The sequence below is a fragment of the Nyctibius grandis genome, chromosome 21, assembly GCF_013368605.1.
Source record: "Nyctibius grandis isolate bNycGra1 chromosome 21, bNycGra1.pri, whole genome shotgun sequence".
Classification (NCBI taxonomy): Eukaryota; Metazoa; Chordata; class Aves; order Nyctibiiformes; family Nyctibiidae; genus Nyctibius; species Nyctibius grandis.
Genome location: NC_090678.1, coordinates 2,257,473 through 2,269,878, shown reverse-complemented (window position 1 = coordinate 2,269,878; position 12,406 = coordinate 2,257,473).

Below are 12,406 nucleotides of genomic sequence, written 5' to 3'. Positions count from 1 at the left end.
CCCCAAACTGTCTCTCAGTGACTGGGAATTTAAACAAGTAACTCCCCAAACAGTACAGCCTCTTCCTCAGTCTTTGCATGCTTGTTAGCTTTCTTCTTCCCCTTATGTTGTATTGGGAATGCTGTATGCAGTTCATTACAATAAATGCTTTGCCACATGAAATTTTCTCCAATATATTTTGGCAGCTACATAATAGATAGATAGCTTCTCTCACTGCAGTGCATGAGGACCTTAAACTATGAATACATTCACCTTCAGGTTTGGGGATTTTTTAAGTTTTTAGAGGAGAGGGGACTCTTTCGTATACAGGGAAACGATGCTCCCAGGTCTGAGTTCTTCAGGGAGCATAGTAGCAACTGGATGAAGTTGGTTGTGATTAAGAACATGGACACCTGCAAAAGAACTATGTTATGATGTGATTCAGTGCCACAGAAACAAGCAGCTGGAGGAAGGATAGTGTGTCTTACCCTGACCTCTCCATGTAAGGAGGCCTCAGGTAGGTGCAGAAGGTTTCCCCTCCTGCAGGTCTCCTCTGAACAAATCCTCCCATAACAAAGCATTGAGGCCATCATTTGCACCTCTCGCTTGGAGCTGGTAATCAGGAAATTACCTGAAGTCCCAGGCCATAGCAATGAAGGGAGGGAGAGCACTGATTTAAATAAGGTTGTGTTGGTTATAAAGGAAAACTCAAGGTGGGAGTTGGAGGTGAAAGAATGTAAGTAAGGGTTTCCTCAGCTCCCTCATACAGACAAGCCCTCCTTGCTCATTTTAAGTAGTTAAAGCATTCAGAGTGCTGAATGGAATGAAGTATATAATATTTAATCACATTTCCCAACGTTTCCTTGTGATATGCAATAATCATGATGAAGAAAAGGGGCTGGAACGCATTCTTTCAGGAAATCAAAGAGTATATTAAGTTCTTTCTGTGACCAAGAAAAAAAAATCTTAGCTTTCTAAAATATGTGGGTGACAATCTGATGTGTGTGTACTGATAGACTGCCCTAGGAACTAGGGGATGATTTTGAATAAACGCAGTTCAGTCCTACGAGGTGCTGAGTGTTCCTGGTTGCACAGCAAGGTCCAATAATTTAAAGGCATTCAGACATTGTGCTTCATCATGTTATAATCATTTAGTTTATACTAATCTCTATTGCAAAGTCTGCTTTTCAAATATGACCTTAAGTACTTAATATTTTTTATACTTTTAAATAACATTCTTTAAAAATAAGAATATTTAGGCACTGAATTCTCTGTGCTTTCCAGAAAAGACTCAGGAGCAGATGCAAAGCCAGGCTTGAGAAAAGAAGGAACAAAAGACTTTTCCTAGGTGCTCGGAGGGATGGTGCAGGGTTGGTGCAACCCCCGTTTGTGGGAAACAGAGCCACAGCACTGATGGTGACCCTGAAGGGAAGGTCTCACCCTGCAGTATCATAGGGGACAAAGAGGAGACGGGGCAGCTGTCTATCAACCGTTTTAATTGCTTTCTGTCCCATTTGAATTGTCTTTATTTTAAGAATGGTTGACTGTGATAATTTTTAGTCTAATTTGACTTCTGAGGTTAAAAGACCTCTTTCTGGTTCTAAGAGTAGACTTACAGAAGGGCTACAGCAGTTCAGAGCTTAGACAGGACTCAGGATCTTGTCATGCCTGTGAACGAGTGGCAACATGAAGAGGTTTTGGTTATGTCCATTTTCCATTTGCTTTTTTTGCAGGCTAGAAAGTGCAGTAATATCTAAAATCTAAACAGAGGGCAAGGGATAGGAATGTATTTTCTGTCATACTTCATGTATCAGGTTAATAAGCCTGCAGTTTAAGTCGTCGAGTAGTATGAATAAATGAATGTCAAAAAGACTGATATGAGATCAACTTTTATGTGTTTATTTATTTACAGACACTGCATTGAATTTTGGGCAAGAGTGCAGGCCTCTGCTAAATGTACTCACTCGTACTTTTGTTCAGGCTTTCTCATCTTTCCATTTCAATGGGGCAAAGTCCACTGATGCTCTGCGATCTTGCCATTGATTCAGGACGTGGTTTTCAGTAGGGCACCAGGCACCCATATTCATGCTGATTTCCCTTGTTCTCCTACTGATCCTTGAAGCAATGGAGGAAACCAAAGGAGCTGTGGCTTCCTCCAGAATCTCCACCATTCAGAAAAGATGGTAATAAGGCAAAATAACCAAAATTCTTGTTTTTCTAACCCTGCAAAGTGCTTTGTAAGCACATAATCACACAAAATAACAGAAGGATTATTTACAATGCACATTTAAACATCATATGGCCACCGCTGCTTTGGCGATACTATGGATATATTATGTCTGCAATATTTCTTTTCGGTACTCCCTGTGGGTACTTTGTACCACTTTTCAGCTAATCATATCAAGAAATTATTTATACTGGTCCCCATGCCAACCTATGGAGGAAGATCTGAGGTAGCTGAGTGTATAGCATGGCTGGTCTGCATTTCTTCTAACGGCATGGGCCATATGGTGATCCCAGGCTGCAGCACGCACTAACGGCCCAGCTAATACCCCAGGTCCCTGGTACTCTTACTCCAGCTGTCAACCCCACTCAGAGATACTGCTGCATTTTTTTTATTACTGTGGTTACAGCACTGCAGTCTCATCACAGTTTTTTTGGAGCACCTCAATCCTAAATATCAACCTGGTGGTTTCCTGGGGGAATGTTCCTTGTTTGTTGCTGTGAACAGATATATTCTGCAAAAAGTCCAACAAATTAACAAGTTACATATTTGTGTCTTCTGACACAAAAAAGATCATCAGCTCTCATCTTCACTATACATACTTGTCCTTGCTCTCCGCCCAGGCACATACTGGGACAAAGCCGTGGTTTTTGCTGTGCCTGATTAGTGCTGCCAATTTCCCAGTAATGACTCAGATAACTATACTGTGCTGGCCATTTCAGGGTGCTTTATGAGCTATAGAAATTGAAAACCTTGGCTCTAGGTTTCCAAACCTTGGTTTACATACGGAAGAGACCTTGCAGTAACATAACTGTTAATAGGTTTGCAGAAAGAAACAAGCACTGCAAGGGAATGCTAACAGAGCATGGCTTGCTTTATTGTTCAGTTATTAGAGGTAGATGGTGCTGTTGACCAAGAAATTGTGCTGCAGAGACTGCAGATCTCCTGCTTTCTGAGACAGACACCCACAGACAATTGCAATAATTATGGCTGTCAGAACTCCTTTGAGATCAGCAAGTACTATTCTGGGTGGAGACGCTCCCAGAATTTAAAGTAGCATTATTATGATTTTACAACTAGTAATATGTGAGTTGTGGTTTTGCAGGAGCGTGATCAACTTCATGTGTACCTCTAGGTACACTCAGACCTTTGGTGGGTACAATCCTGACCAGAACATCTTCTGGGAACAGTCTCTCCCGACATGTTGATGTGGAAATTTCAGGTTCCCAGACATATCTGGGAGATGCAGAGATAAAAAACAAACCCATAAATTTTCACACGGAGGTAATGCTGTTTCTGAGGGGCAGAGTGGCTCTCTACTTGACCTAAATCGTATGTTATTTTACAAAAACACTTAGAGTTGTCGGCCTCTTCTCCCGGGCAACTAGTGATAGGACGAGAGGACATAGCCTAGCCATGGTCTAGTTGACATGGTGGTGTCAGGGCAACGGTTGGACTAGATGATCCCAGAGGTCTCTTCCAACCTGGTTGATTCTGTGATTCTGTGATTCTGTGCTCACCACACTCCTGGCTTCATTGCACATGTTAAAGGCACAATAAAAACCAGTCCTTGGCCAGTAGGATTACTTTTGAATATGAGTTTTTGAATAGTGGGGAAAAGGAGATGGCATTTTAGATGTGAAGTCTGACATTCTTAGTGGCAAGTTACACTCAGCAGAACAAAAAGTATGTCTTTACAAAGAGCTCAAAGGAAACCAAAGGCTGTACTTGATAAGCTGCATGGGCAATGAATACTGTTCCTGATACATGATTCACAAACTAGTGCAAGCGTCTTGAGGCTGTCATAACCATCAGGAAGGTCATTCACGCTAACAGGAATGTGCACTGGGGCAAAGCAGTTTATGATTTCAGGCAACACCCTGCTCTCCCTGTGTTTGACTCGCACTGACAGAATTGGATCAGGCACCCCACTAAGTGCGTGTGTAAGGGACACGGTCAAGGATATGCAGGCAGCTGAGGTGGGAGCTGAACCTAGAAGGGTCCTTACCTTTTCATAAAGTAATCTACCTTCTTTTTATATAAGCTCTGTAAGTGCTATTTTTATGGTTACCATATTGCTGAGCCCAAATGTTGGAGAATGATGAAACCTAATAAACATGCTGGGCTCTTTTATTTGTCAGTAGATTCTGAGCACTTTAGGATTCACTTGGGTCACATTTTGCAGCTTTTCTCTGCAGCTCTCAGGGTTAGCAATGCCATTTTATAAAAACAAGACTGATCTATTCACACATTCACAAGATTCCTGCAACTAAAGCCAGCTGTCACAAAAGCACTTGGCACAGCCAACGCTGCTGAGGAACGAAGGAGTTCACTGCAGATTCGTGTGAGCTGAATCAATATCAAGGGCATGTAGCTAAGGACCGTGATTTTATTCCTCTGGGTTTTTTTTTGGTTAAGTTCTCTGCAAGATAAATCTGAAACCTCAGAGATGTTTTCCTTTATCTAGCCCTCCTTTAGCACGTCTCAAGTTTTTCAGTACCAGGCTAAAAGTACAACTGAGAAAAAGCAAAAGTCTTCATTTGTGATGTAAATGTCTCTAAAACAAAAAGACTTACAATTCTTCCTTCACCTTTTCTCGTGTTCCTCTTGTTCTTATACTCATTTTTAAGGTGCAGGGGAGAGGAAGCCAGGTAAATTCAACTTGAAATTTGTTTCAAGGCTCGGTGAATTTTCAGTTGCTAACCTATAGGTGTAATTTTAGGGTTGAAAACTCAACAAGGAAATCTGTAGCTTCTAACTTGTGCTTTTCTTGCGCACAGTGCTGTTAGAATTATGCCTGTTGTTTTTCTTGTCTTCTTTGTAGTGTTTGTGTATCATATCTCACTAAATATGATCTCAGAAGAGTATCTACTGAAAAATATTATTATCAGGCAAGAGATTTGTGGTCTCAGTAGTCAATTTATGGTGGATAAGTAAAATGAAAAGCAAAGAATAATGGAAAATCTCACTTATTCTTACATTGTCAATGAAAGAGCTATAAGCCAGATTTATGTGATATGGAGCAAATATTTATTCCTAGTTAAAGCCATTTTTATTGACTGTAGTTGATCAGTATTCCTGGTTCAGTTTTATGGTTTGCTTTTCACTTTTTCTTCTTCCATGTATCTTCTGTTAAGCTGTCTTAATTTTAACCAGTGTATTTTGTGATGACTACTTCACAACACCTTACTGTTTCATCACTCTGAGCATTCCCTTGGTTTTGCCACTGTCTAAACCAAATGCACCTCAACTGCCAAGAGCTGCTGTAGTGCAGCGTTCCTTCCAGCCTTGTCAGAACCAGGAGGCAGAAAAGTAAAGGTGACCTTGCAGTAGGTTAGAGACCTTAACACTCTTCGGAACATCCTAAAGATTTAGTTATAAATTAATCTTTGGGATCCTGTTTTCCTGATTTTGGGTCTAAGTCAGGAATAATCCACACCTAGCAGGAAAATTGCTTTCTTATGAAACCCTGGTCCCCTTTATTCAACTCAGATGCATGGACTCTTGGGCCTAACAGACATCTACTTTTTTCTTATAACTATTTTTTCTACATGTCAATGCATTTTCAAACTCTGGTTAGACATGAAATGTTAGTTTTTAAGATTGTTTTTGGGTTGATAATAACAACAATCCCAAGAGAAACATTTGCTTTTTTCTTTTTTTATATAAAATGAGTAAACCAGCTGATATTTTACTGGTAAATAGCTCATTCTGTTGAAGTCTTGAGTATATTTAAGAATTATTAGTATTGAATCTCCTCTTAATAGAAGACCAGCACAAAGCTTTTGCTATGTCTAGAGACCTTAACTAAGAGTTACATGGTTTGTTTGCCTCACTACCCTTTGGGAAAAAGTTGTTTTTGCTCTCCTGTTGTTTCAAATCTTAAAAGATATGACCACAGTCCAGGAGCACACTGTACAAACCCAGGAGAGAAATGTTCATAGAATCATCACAGAATCATAGAATGGTTTTTGCTGGAACGGACCTTAATGATCATCTAGTTCCACTCCCCCTGCCACGGGCAGGGCCACCTTCAATTAGACCAGGTTGCTCAAAGCCTCATCCAGCCTGGCCTTGAATGCTGCCAGGGAGGGGACATCCACAAATAATGTTACCCCATTCAAGAGGACAAGCTGCCTGTGCTGAGGCCAGCTCTGATACGGTGCAACCACCATGGCCTTGGACTAGACTGCTGTGATGGGAGTGGTGGGACAAAGCTGTGAGAAGTGGTGGGGTTTCTCCACCTCGGCTCAAGGCTTGACTTCAGCTCGGGTCCTCACCCTCGGTCCTTGCCTGAGCTACACTGCAGCTATGTCTGTGCAGTACCATGCACTGCCCTGATGCCAGAGTTATCCTAACTTCGTAGCTGGACCTTGGACCTGCCTCATCTCTATGGACTTGGTCAGCAGTCTGGGCTCTTGGCTGACCCTGGCCACTGTGGTCCCTGACCTGTGCAACCACCAGAGAGTGTTTTGCTGCTTATTACATTATTTGTATGGCTGAAAAAGCTGTGTTAAACGTTTAAACCACATCGGAAGTAACATTTCAACGTTAGTCTGAGCTAGGGCCTAAAACCTGCCCCTTTACCTTCACTGGGAAGTGTGTGATCATCTCAGACACGGGCTAAAGGCAACTGAAGACGCTAATATATGACCCGCCGTTAACACTGTTAAGTGTCAGTCAACTTAGCGCAGATCTTGTATAATATTTCCAATTAAGAGCATATCATGTTGAAAACTGCCATGAACTTTGATGATGCCTGGAAAAATAGTAATGATTCTGCATGTGCTTTTAAGCAGAGTTAATTCTTCAAAAGATAAACATGTTGGTTCTGATGGTGCCACTTTGATCCTGGCACTAACAGTGGAAACAAAACACGTTCTTATTTTGAGGTTTAGCCCAAAGAAGCAAGAAAACACAATTCAGTGATCACTTGACAATAAAGATGTCAGAGAAGATTCAGGAGGACATCACTGATTTACAAGACTTTGCAGTCCTATTGTTTTTCAAAATCTGAATGTGGATTTTTAAAAGGCTAACACCTTTCATTGACAACTTATTTCAGAAAAATATAAAAATAAAAATTAAACCAGTCACTTAATTAGAAAGACTATAGAGGGGAGATTCAAAATTGTATTTCTACCAGAGCCTAACAAAGGCTATTCATCATATAACTACCCCAGGTTGCAAAGCTCCCATTTCACGAAGTAACATACAATTAATAAAACCTTAAAGATATACGCTATAAATCTGATGAACCTTTGACAACAGTGTGAGTGTTATGGAATGGGTTGCTCTGGGCACATAGAACAAAGTGGGCTGAAAACAGGACACACTGGAGAGAAAAAACTACCTAGAAAATTAAAAAGGGAAATATTCTTTCCTCTTCCCCCTTGTTCCCCTCTTATCCCCATGCCTGCACACAACCTTTCACATCTTAATTAATTTATATGTGGACAAACATCACCTGGATTACTTACTTGTAAAAGGATTTTAATGCTTGGAAAGTACTTAAATAGAGAACAGCTAGATTCATAGCTGGTGTAGTTCTGCACAGCTCTGCTGAAGTCAGTGGATTTATAATGACATGAATACTTAGGAACCAGATTTAAAATATGCAGCTACAGAACTGCAATGCTTCCTACTCAGTAAAAGGTTTCCTTTGGGTAAATCTCACACTAGAAGATAAAACACCTCTTCTCTTTCACCAAGAAAAACGGATGAACGGTTAATGCTGGACCTGTCAGAGATGCTACGTGTCTCCTGTATATGGACAGCGTGGCTTAGGAAGATCTTTCTGAGCACCAGAATGTGGGAGACAACTCTGTGCAGGGAACAGCAGTTTCTACAGATATCTTTCTACCTTGCCTTCTCTGATGTTATGGCAGAAATTTATTTTGTGTCTGCAGTGCAGCTCCATAGCTGCTTCCTTGTCTAAAGAGACTATTTGTTCCCACCTGCTGCTGAAAGAGAGGATCTGGCCCTGGGGAGATGGAAACAAGTAGCTGAAGTGTAACAGGAGCCTGTGCACCACAGTCTTTGCTGTGGATACTCTGCAAACAAAACCTCTAAAAATATTTTGCTAGAATCTTTTGAATAGGTTAATGCTTATGTGGGGAATTGTACCTCCCAAATAGGACAGTCAATCATTTTCTAGGAGGTGCTTGAGTTAGTTGTGAAGGTCCTTGCAATGGTGGCTCCAATGGGATCCAATTAGACTCCCCAAACCTGCCTTGTGGTCCTAAGTGACCACTACAGTGAACACAGGATCCATAGCTATTTATTACTTTAAACTAGGCAGAAAAATCCCCTAGGTGAGCAGTTACTTTAGCTACATAAAAAAAGGACAGGTCTGTGTGACCATTCACTCCTGACTCTGCAGGAAGTTTTTACTGACTAAGTGTACCTAGGTACAGTTCGGTAAGTTCTGCAGCAGCAGCTGCCTGGGGTTGATGCTGGGACTGCAGAGTCTCCACTTATGATAGTAATCAAGACATTTAACATCAATTGGTCTATGCACAACAGGAGATGCCTGGGAGAATCTCCAGGACAGTCCAAAATCCCCTCCTGGGGAGCTCCTTCGACACTTAGTCAAATGCTTCCCTGTGAAGCTGGCTAAAGGTTTAGTCAATCACCTTGTCTCAGTGACTCAGATTTGTCTCATCTCAGGCTGTCTCATCTATGCAAAGACAGTCTGCAAAGTCCTTGCCCATGCAGGGAATTGATGACCAGGTGTGTTGGGAGTGCACAAAGGCACAGCCCTGATTCCCAGCTACACCATGACTGTAACTCTTATTTTCTTCTTATGGCTTAAATTCCACAAATTAAATTTTTTGTTGTAAACTGGAAGATGTCCTTCAGTTATCCTGTGGCACATCACACACACCCTCTTAGGAAGCTCAAGAAGAGGGCTGACAGTGGCAGCCAGAAAAAAGAACATTTCCATCTTTACCTTGAGATCCTAGACACAAGGTGGGATGACTAAACTGAGAACCTGGCCCAAACCGTGCATCTAGAGGAAACATCACATCTATAACACCAAGTTTTCCCTAAGTCTAAGTCTTGAGGAAATCTACTTGCTGCTTTGCAATGGACTCCAACCTCACTGCTGGCTCTCAGCTGTGGAGCAAACTCAGAGGAGGAGTTAGAGCAACTAAGATGTTCAGGGTCATTTCAGGGTCGAGCTAATGCACTTTCAGGAGACTGTTTTACGTTAAGAGGTATCACAAAGGTCTTAGTACCAAAGGAAAAAAACAAATCTTTTTAAGAAACTTAAAACATAATTTGTGTGCAAAATACAAGCAGCGTATGTCAGAAGTAAAACTCAATTATGCACCACCAGTAGCCCCCGTGCTCGTGCTGCTTATCAGCCGTACCAAGATACTTGGCTAACAGCGACATTTGGGAATTCCAAGTAATACTCAGAATTCCTTTGAACATAGCGTTCCATTAGCTGCAAATTAATTGGACCTGAAGGTCAGTGTGAAGTGGATTACCACAGCTGAGGAAAACAACGAGCATACTGCTCATTTCTAGTATATTAGTAAATATCTCTTGGGAAAAATGTCATTGGAATATTTCAACATATGATGCAACCTGTAAGTCTTCGTATTTCAGTAGTGGCCTGCGCCTCCAGTATCGATGAATGGATGTTTGGAACAATTACTAATTGCTTTTCATTGTCCCAGTCATCTATTATAGATATTGTTATTCTACTTTAGAGTGAGTAGACTGGCTTCCAGCATTTGCTTGATGGCACTTCAGAAGCCAAGTGTGTGTATAAAGGGGCTGAGCTCAGCATCACAACAACAAATTTAAAGAAAGAAGACAGAGAATGAAGGTATGCTCTGAAAGGACTAGTAGGGCATAGATAAAGCCCCCGATTTTTTAGCTTAATTTTAAGCAAGAAATACTCAAAATCTACTGAACTTCTGAGCTTTCCTAAGATTTTTTGTAGATCTCCTTCTACATATTTACTGGTTTTCCCTTGCTTTCTGTTTGGGGTTTCTTTATTGTTTTATAGCAATTTCCATGAATTTATATAAACAAGTCCCTAATTCTTGTCTTTACCACTCTTAGCCTCATCTCTTTCTGTTGTCTTCTTTTCAGTTAGATCCTTGCCATCAGCTTCCTTCCTCCTTTCCTTTTATTTATTCTTTTTTGAAATAGAATATAACTGATATACCACTATGGGAGTGGAAGAACTCCAAATAAATCCCAATTGTTCAGCATGACTCCATATAATAGGGTAGCAGCATATTAGACTGTCAAGTTGCATCCATATACTCTGTGCATAGCTGTTTTAATCACGGATTTAACCATCTAATTAATTTTCCTGGACCTGAGACCAGGAATGTGGCCTTAAGCAGCTAATTAGAGATACATAGGATTGAAAACATGCATTTTACTGACATTTTCTTTCTTATTTCTCAGTCCTGGTTCATGTACTCATTTTAAGGGAAGGAATGCATGCAGCCTGAAAGCAGCATCTGTAACAACGTTTGCACTGAAAGGCTCAAGGCCAGGACGAAGATAAGTGCACTTTTCAGAGTGCAACCAATTAGGGGACGAAAGGTCACGAAGGACTTATCTTTGTGAAGAACTAATGCACAATTAACGAGGCATCTTACTTCCTCATGTTTTCCTGAAACATCAGCTGTTCTCTCTCTACCGAGTCAGTGGTATGGGTTAATTCAGCTTAGTATTTTAGCTCAGAGGTTTACAAGTTTGCAGAATTTCCATAATGCCCAGCAAGAGATGGGGATTCTTGCTTTTTCTATGAATTCACTGCTTCCCTGTTGATTGAGTGTGTGTAATCATCATTTTCTGATATGCAAAAATTAAGAACAAATGCAGCCTAGTGCCTACACTCTGAGATAACTGATGCTGGTTTTATGGATTGTATTTCCTTTACTGAGGACCTTCTTGCTGAGCAAATTTGACAAATGAAAGCACTTGCTGAGGTTTTATTTCTATGGCAATTTTCTGTGTTTTCTTCCACTAGTAATATCATATTTTTGTTTGTGAAGGGAAGAGATATAGTTCATCCTAGTTATTTGCCTCTTAGAGCTGAAGTAAAAATAACTGATATTGAGGACACATCAAAATGGAAGCAGGTGGAAAAGAGCATCTCCTAAAAAAAAAATTAGAGAAAATTTTACAGACTTGCTTGTGGGAAACTACTGCAAGTTATTCCAGAAGACAAATGCCGATTTAACTTCTTGGGATATTTGGCTCTTTTTATCTTGCTGGACATCTTAAAAAGTTAAAATACTCTTTTAAGGATTATGTTTATTTGCATTACTCTAGTAAATACAAAGTCCAGGTTTTCTGTTGTGCTGGAAATGCATAGCAGAAGGCATCTCTTTTTCCTGGGCATGTGAAGCAGATGAAGAGATGGGTTTTACTGGAAAAACTTGGATGACAAACTGTGTTTTCCAAGCTCCCTCTCTAGATCAATCAGCCTCCAATCCTCTTTTCATACCAGTCTTTACAAAACAGATGATTCACGTGTGGCCCTTGGGAGATGGGTGAGCAATACCAACAGGAACTGGATTCAGTCTATCCAGGCGTACATTTGTAAAGTGAAATAGCTGTCTCTTGTAGCTGAAGCTTTGAATCTGAGACATCAGTGTTCTGGCCTCACTGTTTGCTAGTGTCCGCTTGGGAGGGGATGCAACCAGAAATCTCTCATTTATTCCTTACGGAAAAAATAGACTCATCAAACGTAACCATACATAGAATTGCCCACAATAAAGTGAGTAAAATGCAGTCACTGCATTTGCAAGATGACCAACAGTACTTGCAGTAATCATTTAGCTAGGTGTGGCCCGGAAATATTAGTCACAAAGCAGCTTTCATTCATGTAAATGGCATTTAGGCATCAAATGAAACTGAGAGTGCATCTACAACATAGTCTGGTGGTATATATTATCGTAAAGATCTAAACCAACTTGCTTTATAATTAGCTAGCCCAGAGTCACCACAGGCTACAAAAGCTTCTCGAAACCTTGGGCAACCCACATTCAGCTGCCTGGAGCTGAGCATCTGCACCAAAGTCTCCCTTGCTTGGGTTTTGCAGCCCAGGGTTGGAGACCCCTGCACTCTTGTACCCTTGTTCTCCAGCAGCATCACTCCTGTGCCATCTCCTCTGCCTGGGCGATGCAAAACAGGCTTGAAGTGTGGTCTGGCCTTGCTGGAATC